This window comes from Cyanistes caeruleus, chromosome 1, assembly GCF_971803275.1.
Source record: "Cyanistes caeruleus chromosome 1, bCyaCae1.hap1.1, whole genome shotgun sequence".
NCBI lineage: Eukaryota > Metazoa > Chordata > Aves > Passeriformes > Paridae > Cyanistes > Cyanistes caeruleus.
In genome coordinates this window covers 86022344-86039212 of record NC_141701.1, presented here as the reverse complement: position 1 = coordinate 86039212, position 16869 = coordinate 86022344, and the positions used below count along the sequence as shown (strand labels likewise).

The following is a 16869-nucleotide window of genomic DNA, read 5'->3' as shown; positions in this document are numbered from 1 at the left end:
GTTCTTGTTAACCTTAGGTTCTGTACTCTTAAGTGAACTCTGGTTCACTTTGCTGAACTCTGCTCGCTTTGTAAGATCTGACAAGATCTCACACCTAAATGGTGTGGCCACGGGCAAATGAAAGAAAACACAAATATAAATCTGGGAGATTTCTCTTTGCAACAGTAGTGCTTTAAGCAGAAACACTAAGCTGCACTTATCCCATTTGAATTTTTCTTTTCCAGTCTCTCCTAATAGGGATCACTCATGAGAGCTAAGTACTGCCCTCAGTAACCATCCTTGCATTATTAATAACCAACTCAATTTTGCTTGCTAGAACAAGAGTCCTCCTTTAATATGAGAGGTTAGGTTCAAGTAACAGTCCTTCATAAATGCATATATTATCAGACTTTTCCACTAATTGGTCTCAAAGTATGTCATCAATCTCATCACCAAATCAACAGGATTGTTCTCCTACTCAAATGCTAAAATTTAGGTTAAGGCCTGGACAGACAAGCAGGAGAAAAAGCTGAGACAGCAGAATTTTGTATTAACAATGCTACACATCCCAAACAGCAAGGAGACACAAAGCTGTCTAATGCTCTCAGAAGAATAAACACACTACAGAGAACCATAGAATTGTTAAGGCTGGAAAAGACCTCTAAGAGCACCAACTCGCAGCCAGAATCAATGTATTCACCTGCATGTAAAAGAACATCAGAAGCTACAATCAGTGATGGAGCAATTCTAGACATAATCCTTCAGCTCTTAACCCATTTTGGTGCAAACAGTCTATCCCTGGAGCTAATCTCTGAAGGATGTTCACCTTAAAATTTTTCTGCTAATTTTTAGATTATCAAAAGTTAGACACATGGGGTACAGAAACAGATATTTCTGATTATAAGATGATCATTTTGGTAGCCAGCCCTATAGCAGATTTACTTTTTCTTCATTGAATATACCTAGATAAATAGTCACTATCTCTAAAGAGAAACTCTATATAGTCAATGTTAGAAAGAACAGGTTGCAGAAAGTCTGTGCTTACTGCAGAGTGGTTTGTTTATGTGAGCTCTGAATCATTCTCAGCTTTATTATCTTTGTGGATGATAATAACTTATAATTATTATATAATTATAATATTGTTATAATATTATTATTACAGTAACTTAAAGTATTTTTTCTGCAAAACAATTGTCTTTTTATGCTATCAAAGTTGATCTCAGTTCTGATGAACAGTGTAACTGGAGACATGTATCTGCCAAACTACGGTCACTCACTTGTGTTAGAGAAATTTCCTTCTTGTGAAATTCACTTCCCTCACTGCATGAAGCTAATTTTTCCTATGTCATGTAGAGATGTATTGACACGCCCTTGGGACAGAGTTTTCTCTCAATAGCACAAACATTTTGTCAGAGGCTTTGGCAGATGTAATGTGTGTATATTTTCTATAGGTAACACACTTACTAGCTACCACCTACTCACCAACAAGAGAAAAGTCTTCCAGGGCTTTAACACAAGAACAAGCAATATTTAGCACCTACATGAAGCACTGCTTCCTGCTCCATGGACACCACTGGAACTTTGGATATCCTCTGGCATACCCAGAGTTAAAGGCAACAGTTAGATCTCCTACAGAGCTGGATCAGGCTACTGACTTGTGAGCTGTGCACCTCCAGATCCTTCAGGGACCAGATCCCAACCTCTTTGGCAGAGAGCTGGAGCCTACAGGACAGATGCAGGTGCCCCATTCCTTAGGTGTGGTGACTCTTCTGGGCAGTGGGATGCGACATAACACACTTGCAGCTGAAGCATGCGCGGCTAAAGCCTTGGGTCAGGCTGCCCCTTCACCTCCCAGCCATGAGGATGACTATCTGCTTGCACTTTATGCCCCCAGCCTGCCATGGCAGGGGAGGCACAGGGAGTGCCTGCAACCTGCATGAGACTGGGACTGTGGGGTGCAGCTCTGGAGGGGGTGGCCAAAGACCACTTCCCCCTCAAAGCCTCTGGCAGCTGTGACCGCAGGTGCTTGGGCTGCACAAGCAGAAACATGTGAGGGTGCAGCCTGGAGAGCTTAATTTTCAGCTGACTAACCTCTTTCCTTGGCAAGAAACAACGTTTCCTTTTATTTTTTTTTTTAAAAAGAGAGTGAGAGTGCATGAGAGAGCAAATTATTTTCCTTCTCAGCATCTATTCTGAAGCCTGTAGAAGGCTCTAAAACCTGTCTGCATGTGTAATAGCCTGTTAGGATGAGAGTATTTTGTTCTTTGGTAGAAAAAAAGAGCTTGAGGCTTTTGAGCAGGCATTTAAGCAGTGGGTTTTCTCCTTTTCTGGGGGAAATGCATAGCAAGAATGCCCAGTCTACTTCATCTTCCCTGCTCCTCCCAGCTCATCTTTGGTCTCTGGGAAACCCTTGAATCAGCAGTGCCAGCAACTTCCCCACTCTTTGCCTATCTAGGATGATCAGTGACAGCTTTTGTTTGAAATTTCAGGATATAAAATCTTTTTCTTCGGCAAATGAGAAGTATTCTGTAATTTGTATCCTAACAAATCCTCAATCCTCCAGGCCTTTTCTCCTAGTGTGAGAAGGATTTTTGCTGGTTTTCTGCTCTCTCTTTTAACCAAGTGCATCGAGCAAATTTAACACTGCTTCTCAGAGAGTTAAATTGGATTTGTCCAGATGGACACTGTTACAGTCCTTCTTTATAGGTGGGATTAATTTTACTAAATTATAATCCTCCCATGCTCACATTATCCCCTTCAGACATTCTCTTTTAATCTTTTGCAAAGTAGCATTAAAACAGTTTCTGGGATTCATTAAGAATTATATTAAAATACAGACACACCTTTTAGGCTACAACTACCGAGAAAAAGCAAACCTGGGATTTCCTTTACTTGGAGACCTTCTCTGAGCCAATTAGATGGGAATGGGAAAGATGCATTTTCCCCAGTTCCAGCAACATGATAGCTAGAGGAGCACAAAGTAGTCCTGTGACCACTTAGCTGCTTTCCTTCTGGGACAGGGGTGCAGTTCACTTTCTTCTTCCCAGTCCTGGAAATCAACTTGTGTTGCTTCGCTGCCTTGATTTGAAGGAAGATGTACAGATGCTTCTGTGATTTTCCATTTCACCCTCATGCAGCACAAGGCCTATGCACCACTTAAATCCTCATCAAAATAGGGCTTAGGTAATACCCTTGGCAGAAGGGCAAGTTCCACCCACATTCCTCTGTGCTCATCTGGGCTGGAGAATCAGAACTGGAAAGCTGCATGTGTGTGGGTTTTTTTTTACCACTTGGAACTAAATACTTACTGTGCACCTATTTCAGCTTTGCTTCTGGCTCTGGTCTTTCTGCAAAGCCAAAAACTACACCAGTGAAATTTCTTTATGCTAGAAGTTTAGAATTCCAAGTTAGATTTGAAAGAAATGAGAAGTCCTTGCCATTCATTAATCCTTTACTGAGAGTAACCTGAGAGACTTCTCAATTACATTATTCACCCCAAAAGAGATTCTCAAGTCTCCCAAATCCTGTCAGTCTGTTATGAAACGTACATATGCTGCAAAAAGGTAAGAAAATCTCTTTTGACTGGCTTCCAGATTTTTGGTAAAGCCCTACAGTATATGTACTGTACTATTAATGGTAGCATATTAAAGTCTGCCTGTAAGTGAGAAATAAAGGAAAATTAAACGTATATAGTAAAGTGAAAGGCAAAGGCCTGATAAAAAAATCAAAATAGAGAAGAGCGTAAGTGCAAAGAGAAAAGCAGTGTGTTTGTAATTATTTAATCTTTTAACTAAAACATAAAATCTTGGCAATAATATTATACATTTCAACATGTTTATACATTTCATCCATGAAGAAAATGAGATTGTTGATCTGGTTTTGCAAAAGTTGTGTTGCCTAATGTTGTAGTAACTCTGATACCGATACACCTTACATGATCTGTGGAAAACATAACATTTTCAACACAAAAAGCAAGGTAGCCACAGGTATCTAGGAAATCTGAGGAAAACCTGAAAAAACAGACACTGGAAAGAGGAAATGTTAAATAAGAGAGCCATGTCTGAAAAAAGAGACAGAAGAGCTCATGGCATGCGTCCCTGTTCTCTTTTTTATCTTCTGCCACTGATAAAGGCAGATTTTCAAAACGCTTGTAATGGTATATTATCAATGCGATTAAATCATAGTAAGTTTTCACTTAGTAAAAATACTTTTCACTTTGTAGTGGTTGCTTAAGAGATCAGTTCTAAAACTGGAAAGCTCATCAGTTACTTTCTTCAATCTGTCATTTTGATGGGAGTGAACTTATAAAGGTGTCCAAAATTATCCTATCTACCACTATTTGCTTATCTAAGTTTTCAGCTATCCCATGTGAGCTTGGACTCAGGCCCTAACATGCTATAAGCATTGTGTTAGCAGTTCTAGTCTTGGACAGGTCCATGCTAAAGCTGGAAATTAAAATCTGCTCTGTCTTTCTCCCACAGTAAATATCACATTTGTAAAACAAGACTAGGAATCTCTGTGATGATCTTGTTGATTGAAACATAAACCTACTCCTTGTGCCAAGAATCATCTGTGAATCTGAAGAAATCTGTCCAGCCCTCTGTTCATCATTCTTCACCGAAGACACCATCCAGACCAAAACTACTGCAGTGTTGGATCAGCCCATCCTGCTCTCCCTTGCATCATGTAACACACTTGCAGTCATGTAGCTATGCAGACTCCTTCAGACAAGGACCTCAGCAATCTGGTAGGTGCCTTACACAACGTTATCTTGGCAGGATGGAGCTGAAATTCCCAAGTTTGCCCAGCTCCTTGCATCTTTAGCCAAGAGCATCTTGGGTTGCCACAGCTACGCTCTTACCAGAATCTCAGCTAACTAATTTAAAATCAGTCGAAGAGATTCTCGGCTCCTTTGCTTCACCACTTCACATTCTCGAAATAATTGCATATCTGTAATACATTATAAAAGATATTTTAGCTGCCTTCAGAATGTTGTCTCTGCTGGCTGGGTTATATTTACATTGTTACCCTGAATTTCCTGTGCACTGTTACCATTAAAGCACACTGTCACCATATGACTGTACCTGGACATCTTTCTATGTCCCTGGAGCTGTAGTCGCAACTCCACACCATTGGTCTGGCTACTGAAGGGCAAGTATTTCCAGATCAGACAGTACAGCAAAGTTCTTTCAGGTAGGCTTTGACAAATCTTCCATCAGTTTGAAAAGTTATAGTTTTTATTTGTCTACTTCCATTTTTCTCTTTAATGTTACTTCACCTGTGCAAGCAGAAACAGAATGGGACAGGGCAGACCAACTGCATTTCAAAATTCTGGCACAAATTTAACTCAATATTCCTTTGCATTCTTATGTTCTCCCTTGTTTTAATGGATCAAGAATGCTAAAGAAATTTCATATAATGCATGCTAGTCCATATCATCAAAGGCTTCCAAAGAGCCTGCTACCACTAAAAATCTGTTTCATCCTGAGATCAAAAGGTCTACCTTACCTTATTGTCTATGGCAAAGATTTACCAGCTGGCTTTGTCACTTGCTTGCACCAGGAAATTACTGTCATTATTCAGAAAATGCATTTCCACTGCAATGTATAAGTACTATATGTATTGTATGTATGTTATATGTATTGTATCTATAATATATGTATTATATATATATGTATTATAGATACACTTTTTTCCCCAATTGTGGGGTATATGTGCATATATAAGTGTATATGTCTATATTAATAACTTTATTACAAAATACGTAACTAAATAATCCAATAACCTACAGGAAAATTTTCCAGTGTCTTTCTTTACACCCTCACTGCAAAACCACTACCTCTCACAACACCCAGCAGTATCAAAACAAAATAACAAAAGTAACAAAGACACCCCTTTGTCTTGCACAGTTCCCTACACATAACACTCCAAGGAGAAACAGCCCATCAGCTTGGCAAGGGGATGAACACAATGTGATGAGCTCTAAGCTGTGCACACGCAGACTGTCAAAAACGGTTGACTTTGGACAACTTCTAAAGTTACTGGAGGGAGAAAGGGAGGAAGAAAGTAAGGACTGATAGATGGTATAATTGCATACAGTTAGAAAACCTTAGAAAACAAGGCTAAATACAAGGCATGGGGAATGAAATATAAGCCATTCAATGAAAGCTGTAGGAGAAAGCTGAGAGAAGCTCCAACAGGCAGAGACGTCAAGGTAAATGATAAGATGTTAAACATTATCATAAATGAAGAACTTGCACTGCAGGTTAATCTGCTGGTGTTTAACTCTCAGCTATTAAAAGGATAAGGGACGAACAGATAAGGCTTTAGGAATAAAAACTGTATTTTCACATCTCTGTTGGTGAGGACATCAGTGATATTTCTGGACTGCTGTTATGCTTTTAAAGGTAATCAAGTCATGATACTAAAGGTTGTGATTTCTAGCAATCGTATTCATCACCATACTAAATTAAGTTGGAAAATAGAAATTCCCCAGAAGCAATGCTATTCACACTGCAATTGAGAAGAAGTTTGTTGGGAAGGTAGAATTAGAAAGAAATTATAAATATGACTTTGTAGCCAGAAAGGCTAAGGAAGAAATACAAATGATAGCATGGTTTGAATAATTCAAAGAAACCAGGCTGGTATGCCAGAACACATTCTTTCCTGCAATAAAACCAAGCTGAGACCCCTCATCCCAGCCTTATAAGGAAAGGTCTGAAGGACCCTGAGATAACTAAAAATATGCAAAAATAGCGATTTCTATAGGCTGTACACAAATGTTACTATATTAGTATACTTAGAAAGATTGGTTAGTAAAGGAATAGAATATTCAAAGGTATAGGTTATATAAGTAGTGGTATAGAAGAGCTCTCGCTCTCTTTTTCCGGCTCTCTCACTTCTGTTATGTTCTGTAACTCTCTTTCGTAGAAATCTTAAGTCTTAAACTCATGTATTCGTATCTTACCCTCTTTTGTATTGCTCTCCCTGAGCCCGCCTTGAGCTCTATCTGTTGGCTCATAGCAGGCTCTCTCTCACTCTCTCTCTCTACCCCACGCCCTGAAATAAACTTCTAACACTTAACTCGATTATAGAGGTCTTTGCCGTGTCTCTGACCGTCCCCAGAAAGCGTCTCCTACAGAAGTTAGAGAAAAATGTATATTAAATAATTAGATTTAAATATTAAATCTTATAAAACACTGTTAAAAATTAATTGTAACACAATATTAGCATTTCAAAGAATATATTTTTCTTACTTTAAATGATTCACTCAATCAGCTTTAGATATTGTTATTACTGGCACAAAGTAAGACATGCACTGCATCTGCAGGAAGAGAATGATCCCAAACTATCTGGAGATGATTTTTTGCATCTCAATCTGTGCTTCCTGGTGCAGGATGATAATGCCAGGCCAGCCCTATAGGCACTCTGGAGGCATACCTAGAACATGCCATTGACCTTTGTCTCCCGTCTCCTCTCATGCCTCCTCTCCTCTCCTTTCTCCTCTTTCCCTCTCACCATGTGAAGTGTGTAACATTTGCTCTAGGTCAATGGAGGCAGCCAAATGCTGTGGTTTTAGCTCCAGTGTATTGTTGGTGGATGTGTGGCTGTTTCAGTCCATACTTCCCAGTCCCCTGATACAATGGTAACATGGATTCACTATGATGACAGAACCAGCCTCCAGGAACAGAGGTGTGCCTCCTGTGGGAGCAGAGACTGACTGGTTAGTGGCAGCTAAAGAAATTGCTTCTTAATATCTATGAGACAAAAACACATCTTTCTCAGAGCTTTCCTATTGAGTCGGAGGACCAGGCAGCAATCCTGAGGAACACATCAGAAAATACACCACTTTTCAGTGGGCTCAACTAAGAATGTAGAAAACTAGGAGTCTAGGAGTAGGAGAATTATAGAATGTTTTGCTGGAAGCTTAGGTGTAGGATTTAAAGAAGTTTGTACTCGTGCATCTGTTTCATCTAGAGGCTGGGGTGCAAAAAATTTTTAAGAACAGGGAGTGGGTAGCATAGTGAAATCTTTCAAGACTTGACTGCAATTAAAGACAGCCCTGATCTGAAAAGATTGAGAGCTTCTGTTTTGCAGAGCCGTTTTCTTGGTGGGTCTAAGTATTTTGGTTTTACTTACTTTGGGGAGGTGGCAACTGAGCTACCATAAAGCAGTGTCATCTCATTTTGTAAATGGAGAAACAGGTTTAGGGGAAGACAAAAGTGGTTTGGTTGATTCATCCTTGGCATCAGAATCTGACTGCAGGCAAGAAAAGAAAAAGAGTTTCCGAGGCAAGAGACTGGCCTACAATGAGAATGATTTGTATTCAATTCTTCAACATTCATTCACCGGTTTCAGCCATTCACCCTGCTCTCTCACAGCCTGTGGGTGACTTAGAGTGTTCAATTTCTCTACGTCTTCACTACTGATGGAACACAACAATGAGACTCAACATAATTTCTCCAGATCGTTATAACTAATGCAACATAATGAGGCTATTATGAAAATAACTGCATCATCCATGTTGTGAAGTGATGAGAGAAACCAATAAAACATGCAATGCAAATTCCAAGGGAAAAGATGACTGATTAACATGCAACTACATAATCCTCTAAACAGCTTCATTTATGACTGTCCTGGTGCTGAATATACACTAGCTAACAAAAGCAAAATTTATAAAAAAATAATGCAATAGTTTTACCAGAATTTCTAAATTCAGTCACTATTACATTGTGTCACAACTTGGAAGCCCTTTGTCAGATAATGCATTGAGTGATCATTTCACTGCCATCAGATAAAGACATACTTGAAGTGTCCCTCAAGTTAAAACATTTTGCTTGTATTCCTGCTGAAATATAAAGAACTGGGTTCCTGTCTTGACACTGCTGGATTCTTTCCTCTAACCCTGGAGCCTTCTCTTCTCCGGGCTGAACAACCACAATTCTCTCAGTCCATCTTCACAAGAGAGGTGCTCCAGCCCCCTGACCACTGTCACTGTCAGACATGAAATGATTCACACAGACGCAGCTCGAAGTGTGATGAAAGAAGAAGGTTTATTTTGTTCTTTTAGTATTTACAGATTCTTGACAATGACCAGGGATTGGATAGTCAGGTCACCACCTTCCCAACCACACTGGCTGTGAGAGAAGTCTATCAAAAGGTATTATCTTTAATGGAATGTATAAACACCTATGTTTATAGTTACTTTCCTGGGAAAGTGGCTAGAAATTATGAAAACAATATTGAAAGGTCTGATTCTAAGGGCAACAGACCACCTTGGTAGCCTTGCTTTGGACTTGTTCCAGCAGATCCACATGTCTTTCCTGCGCTGGGGCACCAGAGCTGGATGCAGCACTCCAGGTGGGGTGTCACCAGAGTAGAGGGGAAGAATCACCTCCAGCACCCTGCCAACCACAGTCCTTCAGAGGCAGTCTACGACAGGATTGGCATTTTGGGCTGTTAGTGCAAATTGCTGAGTCATGTGGAGCTTCTCATCAGCCAACACCCCCAAAAATAACCTCCAACAGCCTGTGTATACTTGTAAAATAACAAAATAATGACAATAAGGAAAATCGGAGGTATCACTACTAAAATAATGTCTCTCTAGAGATGCAACTATTTGTTTCACTAGCATCAAAGCTCTTCTATACGGCATCTCTTGTTAAAAAGCTAGAAAATACCTTTTTTGCAGTTCATTAGCTTTCCCTTTTCAAGGAGGGCAAATTTAGACAAGGTACTTTTGTCCTTCTAGTTTAAATGTTAGAAAATACTCAGTATCTGTGTACATTAACAAGCTTCACTGCTTAGATCAAGTCAGTTTAAAGCTAATTTAATTGACTGCAAACTACTACAGGGACACTTTATTTCAGTCAGGTATATGCCAGCTTCAAGTGGTTTAAAATAAGGTGAAAAAACAGAAGATTAAGCTAGCATTTACACAAATGTTGCATTACCTTAATTTGAATGGAGTCATTTTCTTGGCAGGTTCTCCCTAAAACATTGCTTTTTTTCTCAGGGTAAGCCTGGCTATATTAAGTAATAGAACTATGTAATGCAATAAACTTCCACCCTTTGTTTGGAGGTTACTGCCTGTTTAGTTGAAATGTGATAATTGAAGTGAAAACCCTTCTACCATAGAGAAGATTAAATGAAAACACATCATTGATGGGAACATGGCTTATACCTGAAGGCCTCCATCTAGTCCTACTACATAGGAGTGAGGGAAAGAGCAAGGGAAAGAAGAAGAAATTGATTTTCTGTTTGAAGCTATTGATAGTTGGTGGGCAATCACTGATAATTAGTTATTCCTTAAGCAGAGGAACTAACAAAGCCAGCTTCCTTATACAATGGTGTCCTATGTGCCCTTTAATAATTAAGGACAGAAATGCTAGCTGCCTTACTGTGTTCTGACTCTCCTAAGTTCTCCCCCTCCATCCCACAGTGTCCCTAGCTTTCTCTTATATGAGGAGAAACAGCATGTGAGATGGCTGACATGCAGCTCCTTATGTGCAGGTAGGGCAGGTACGACGTACTCAGCAGCTGCAGGATCAGGAGGACAAGCAGAACTTGTAACTCTTGGGATCACACTGTACCATTTCCCTGAAGAGGCAGTGAGGAGAGGGTGGGAATGCCCATTTGGCCCTCTTTCTGCTTATTTGACAATTTTCAGGAAATTCTGGTAACTTAAAAACTACAAGTGTTCTTAGTTTCCTTCTAATTTAGTTTAAAGTTGCTGATTGACTAAAAAAAACTGTGAAATGAAAGACATCTCAGCCATAGGCAAAGGAATACTTTGCACAAGTTTCATCTATATGTTTAGGTATTCCAATAATTTTCATACGTATATAGTTATCGTGGTGTTTTGCAAGTGGGTACATTAAGGAATGGACATGTTATGTTTCTTGCCAAATAGAGCTTAGCTAAGACAAGCCTGTGAGGATAAAATGTAGTTTCACTTCCAGTCTTGTACCCTAACCGCTGGATAATTTTGGTCTTTGGCATTCAATTCCACTGAGAGATCATGAGCTCACTTGCACCAGGGAGATGGAAAGACTGGTCATAGTAGCTGTCTTGTATTTTTATTTTAGAAAGCAACTTAACATGACAAATGGGTTTCCAATTTCCAGTTGTCTTAGCTGCAGCAACAATGGAAGCACTGACCCAAGGAAAAAATGTCAACAAAATTCGCAGTTACAAAACAAGGCCTTTCTGGGAAACCAAACTTTACATCAATATTTGAATTTACCAGAAGTTGAGAATCCATTTTTATCAAAAATATCAAAACATTACTGATCTTGAAGATCAGTTTAGAAATATTTGAAATTAAGTTATTTTGCAGTTTGATTAGCATTTTTAATTAAAAATAATGGAAAGATTTATTCAACGTTTTTGTGTTTTGTAAACTCAGACGAATTAATATGTTTCCAAAATGATTTGGGAACTAAATTTAAAAATGTCTTTGTGCAAAAATTATTTGTTTACCAGTACTGATAAGTGTTGTTTGCAAAGGCAAAAGTTTTGACAAAACTTTCCATTATTCCATTAAAGGATCTAATGAGAACTTGATGTAATGGAAAACCACACAGGGAATTTCCTACTGTTGGCATTAATTCCATCAGAATTTTCAGTGAGCAATACCCAAGATCTTTGCTGCCTTCAAAGCCATTGATTAGGGAGGAGGTTTTGCAGACCTGGCAATCATCTGCAAAACCTCACCAGGATGAAGGGTTATACTCATATATATCATTCTTTTGTCATACTTCTGATCATTCCTGGCAGAACAGCAGCTACTGCTTTGACTCATGACCTTTCACCATTCCTATTCAAGAGCACTTCAGCAAAACTTCTGGGAAAGAATGTGCAATGCCCTGAGCTACAATGCCAGCAATACGCTGACAGCACCCAGCTCTGCGCCTCAAGGCTGGCTTGCTCCCAGCTGTTCTACTGTCTGTAGGAAATTAGAAGCCAGCTGAATGAAAGGCAGATGGTGTGATGGACAACCTCTGATCCCTATCGGCAAGTTACACAATGTAGACTGGTAGATCTTTTCAGTACATGATAAAATGAACTGTGCTTTCGCTGTCACCAAATTGATTCTTGGTCTTAGTGCTTGCGGACCTTTGGAACTGAAGATGGTTTGCTAGTCATGCCTAAAAAACTGGGAAGTAGTCATGCTGTCAGACTGATTCAACACCCTTTTGCTTCATTTTTGCATGAAGAAATTGTCAGCCAAAGGGAAAAAGGCTCTGATAAGTATGGTGAAAAAAAATATGCAGGCATTTATTTTCGTAGTCTAATATTAGGTTAAAGATATATATATACAGAAATAGCAAAGGAAAATGGAAAGTTACTTTGAAAACAAAGCCAAAATAAATTTCCTGAAAGTAAGAACACAGGAATTTATTAATCAGTAAACTAAATAAAATAAATAGTTTCTGAAATTAAAGAAACCCAGAACCACTATCCATAAAATGAGTAGAATTGTAGGCTAAGACGCTAGTTATCCTTAATAGTGCAATTGAAATCTATTCCTATATACTTAAAGTAGTTTATCTTCTCTTTATAGTACTAGTCTTGGTGAAGTGAGGAGCATTTAGCACCAAATCCACTGACTTATATTTATTGTCTGGTACAGTTGCATCTTTAATCCATATTTTATTATATTCTCTACATGAGTCCAAGACTTTACTTTTATTACCTGAAAAAAAAGGTCTTTCCCTTATATTTCTTCTGTGAGAATTTCTAGAAGTTCCATCCTTGCAGTTTGAGAATAAACAAAGTGCTGGATGATTAGACTTCATACTTGACAATACACTTGAGTAAACTCAGGTATTTTTAGTAGGGAGTTGGGAGACCAAAAAAATTATTTTCTTCCACCAAAACTGCCTAATGGAATGCCTCTTGCCTCATGTTCAATTACCAGAGTCAGAGTTTCATACAGCCTCGATGTTTGACTCACTACAAATGGTGTGCATTTGTACAGACATGTGTCTGTAGTGAGCCAAGGTTGCAGCTACCAGGCTTGGCCGGTGCTGTACAGGGAGTACACAGAGACAGAACGTGTCTCTCCGTCAGCAGGGAGACCTTATGTCATTTTTCAAAGCTGCAGGGGATGTGATGGTAATTGGTTACCCCATTGTTTTCTGTGTCAGATAGAGTGTGGCAGGTGGGAACCAGGACACATGAAGGAAGAATCTCATTCAAACTTTTGCTCAAGGTCTAGTGCTGGGAGTGTCCGATTTCCAAATGGGGTGTGTCTTCAGCTGCAGTTTCCCTTGTTGCCAGGAGGGTCAGAGAAGATAAATTAAATGGAAGAACATTCCAAGCCCTCGTTCAGGCTATGGTTGTTAGGTGGCTTCGATTCACAAACTGAGTGTCTACCTTGTTTCTGTGGCTCCCAGAAGGGACAATGAAGATGAATAACATGGCAAAGTTCTTTATAGCTTTCATTCAGGCTTCAATGTTGTCCCCATTCTGGTGTAAGATTCCTCAACATCTGAGGAAAAGGAAAAAAGTGCATAGTGTGTCAAACTCAGTATTAAAGAAGACATGAGGGTAAGATTTTTTAGAAATACTGGGTTTTTTCCATGTGCAGAGACATGTTTGGATGGCTGATGACAGCTTGGTCTCAAAATGCTGTTATTTAGATTAATGGTTTAAGGATCTATCATCACTTCCTTTCCTGGACTAAAGAAGAAAGGAATTAGCTTAGAAAGGAGTGCTTTAGAGGTGAAGAACATTCAGCTCTGCTACAACCAGCTGAGGAGGGGATCAGGGGAGGCCGGCTGGGGTATGAAGATGAAATCCTGCTGAGAGGTGCCAGTGGGAGCAGCATGTTCTTTTCTCTCATTCCTGGTATGTGATATCCAAGGTCACTGGAAACTGTAGAACTGTGAAGTTCACTGTAGAACTGTGAAGCTTCCTGGTATTTCAAGACCTTCAAAGTAATCAGTAGAGAACAGCTCATGGCTGAGGATCAGACTACTGCCTGTAGTAAGCAGAAATGAATATTTCTTCTTCCCTCGTGTGTGTGTGTGTATATGCAAGTAGACTTACACACATGCACACACTGTGCTGTTACACCTGGATTGCTTCATCACAGCTTTAATCTTTATTTGTCTCATACTTGTATAAGATTGTCTCCTTTACTTGCTAGCTTTAAATGAAGACATGATGGTTGAGGTCTGGAGACTAGATATTCTGCTTTAATTATCAGATAAATAATTTTTGGGGATAATATCAGGGGACTTGACTTTCCTTCAGCCACAGCAATAGCCTGAGCATCCCATGCTTCTGCCTGCTGCCTTGTACTACACACTCACTTGTATTAATACCACTTTTGGTGGAGTAACATGATGCTACTCGGCAAAAACAAACAAAAGCATTGGAGAAGTAAGAATGCTGCTTTAAATTACAATAAATTTCAAGTCTACTTTGCAAATCACTTTGTAGCTGCAGGAACAGTTATAGTGGCACAGCTGAGAAGCCAACAAGGACTGCTCAGAATGTCTCCAATGGCCAAAAGAAACACATTGCTGTGCTGAAGTAGTTAAGCACACTTAAATTGTTTGATTTTGGCATCTTAGTTTACAAGCATTTATATGTCAATGATGGACCCAAAAGAAGACAAATAGATAGCCAGGAAGGAATATTCCCCATTTTGGCATTGGTAGTCACTGTGCTAGTTCAAGACATACTTTGGAACTCACCCTTCAGTGCTAAATAGTTGGTAAAAGCAATTTTTCTGCCAGGACCATGATTATCTTTTTAATGTATTTGTAAAATACCTGACACAGGAAGGGTGGGGTCTTCCTCTGATAGAAATGGCAAAGAAGAATAGAGCACTTCAGGAAATCTTGCGCTCAGCAAGAGTAGCTTAATCTCATTAAAGGGACATGAGGATGATACACTGTGTAAGCTGATTAACATTTACGCAGAGAACACTACTACTTGTATGAGGTTTTGAAAAAGGATGCCTATTTATAGTGTGAGGAAACTGAAAAAAATAGCTTCTATTAAGAAAACCTCAAGCAACCAAACCCAAACCAGACAATAAAAGGTGTAAGAAAAACCATGTTTACATTATTGCAGAAGAGTTCTACAGTAATGCAAAACAGACCTCCCCCTTTGCCTTCACATACCGAATTTTTCCTTCTGGGTATTTCTCATAGTGGTTTAATAGAATAGAAAACAAAAAGCTAAACAGTCAAATTACTTCAGACATACTTAATTGAAACTTAATTTAATGCTTCTGAAAGGCACTGGATTAGCAACATCAGAAATTGAATTATTCATCTGCAGAACAAGAACTTTCTGTGCAGTACTGACGACATCTTTTCATCTAATCCTATGAACAGGCCTCCACATGGAACAGCAGAAAATGTTGGATGAGAAATAGAGTTTTTTACTTCTCTGATATAACAGCAGCTGGCACTTTTTAATTTGGGGCTGGTAATAGTTGCTTACTAGGATCTGAACTGAAATTACAGGCTTATTTTTTTATTTGGTTCTAGAACATCCTTAGATCAACTCAGGTTCCTAAGGGCTCCTCCTGCCGAGTTCTGGTGAGTTTCAGCTGGTGACCTACTACTGCAGGTCCAGTATAAGGACCTAGTTTCCATTACAGACTCCCTCAACACCTTGCAAACTATTGTTTTGCCAAATTAGCGTTTGCTTCTCTTATCGAAAATTATCCACAGTTTGGATATCCCTGTAATTTTTGGAGGTGAGATCAGATATAATCTCACACAAATGTGTAATCGTATAATCAGCCTGGCTTAGTTTTTAACAGTATCTTCAAAGACTTTTTAATGGGCAGTACTTCTTCTTAAGGTTAGTTTCTCACTTCAAAAAAGAGGAATTAGGGCATGGTCAGACAAGCTCTGGCAAATATCACTTTTTCTTTTGCAGTTTGAGAAATTACTGCCCCCAGCTCTCTGTTCAGGCTCTCTCCCTAAAGTTGTCATCCCTACACCAGGTTTTATAGGAAATTGCCTGAGACATGAAAATCCATTTCCTTTTGCTGACTTAATAATGTGTGTAATAACCTCCAGGAGATCTGGTGCAGTATGGGGAATAAAACAGAGAGCACAATGGAACTGATAAAGGAGCCTAGTATCTTAGGCCTAATCATACAGAACCCATGGGACAGACAGATACAGAGAACTTCTCCCTGGAGTAGAAGTGACCAAGAGATATGTTGTGAAACTTTGTAATGATTACTGGGTAACTGATGTCATGAAGAATGTGTAACCAATGGAAAATTGTTACCAAAAATAGAACCCTATACAAGTGCCATACAAGTAAAACTCTGTAGAAACGCCTTGTATACTCAATAAAATTGGCTTCTGATCTCAACTTGGATGTCTCTGTCTCTCAACCACCAATAGTGCAGCTTCAGCCAAACATGCCATTGTGGAAACAGAGAAATGTGAGGCTTATGTGCCTCAGCTTGGCCACTGTGTACAGTGGGGCATCTGGAGAAAACCAAATCAGTTATGACAAAGCAATAGCCAGGGACACTCTTTCCAGCATGAATGGAGAGCATGTCTCAATTGGCTTTTGTATGACCACTCTTTTTGCCATAATGATCTATGCCTTTGGTCTGTATTTTGTTTTTCTGGTTTTTTTCTACCTGATTCTCTGGTATAAAATAGCCTGTATTTCCCATCCTTTGGCTTCCACTGAGTGGAGGAGGTCTCTGTTGCTGTCACCTACATCCTTTGTAACTCTGTAACTCTGATTGGTAAGTAAAATTCATCTCTGACAGTGTCCTACTTTGAGTAAACCAAATGGCCAGAGTTGATGCCAGCTTTATGATTGTGCTTCAAGCTTCTCATGAAAACATCCAAGCAAGAAGGATCCTAATTTATGGACAGGGATAATTTACAC

At 39.3% G+C, this 16869-nt stretch overlaps 1 long non-coding RNA gene across 1 annotated transcript in view; it reads right to left on the bottom strand.

The window, feature by feature from the left end:
• LOC147655692 (uncharacterized) overlaps window positions 1-16869 on the bottom strand; it is a 146016-nt gene that overhangs the window by 16315 nt on the left and 112832 nt on the right. The gene's annotated exons all lie outside the window — the stretch shown is intronic.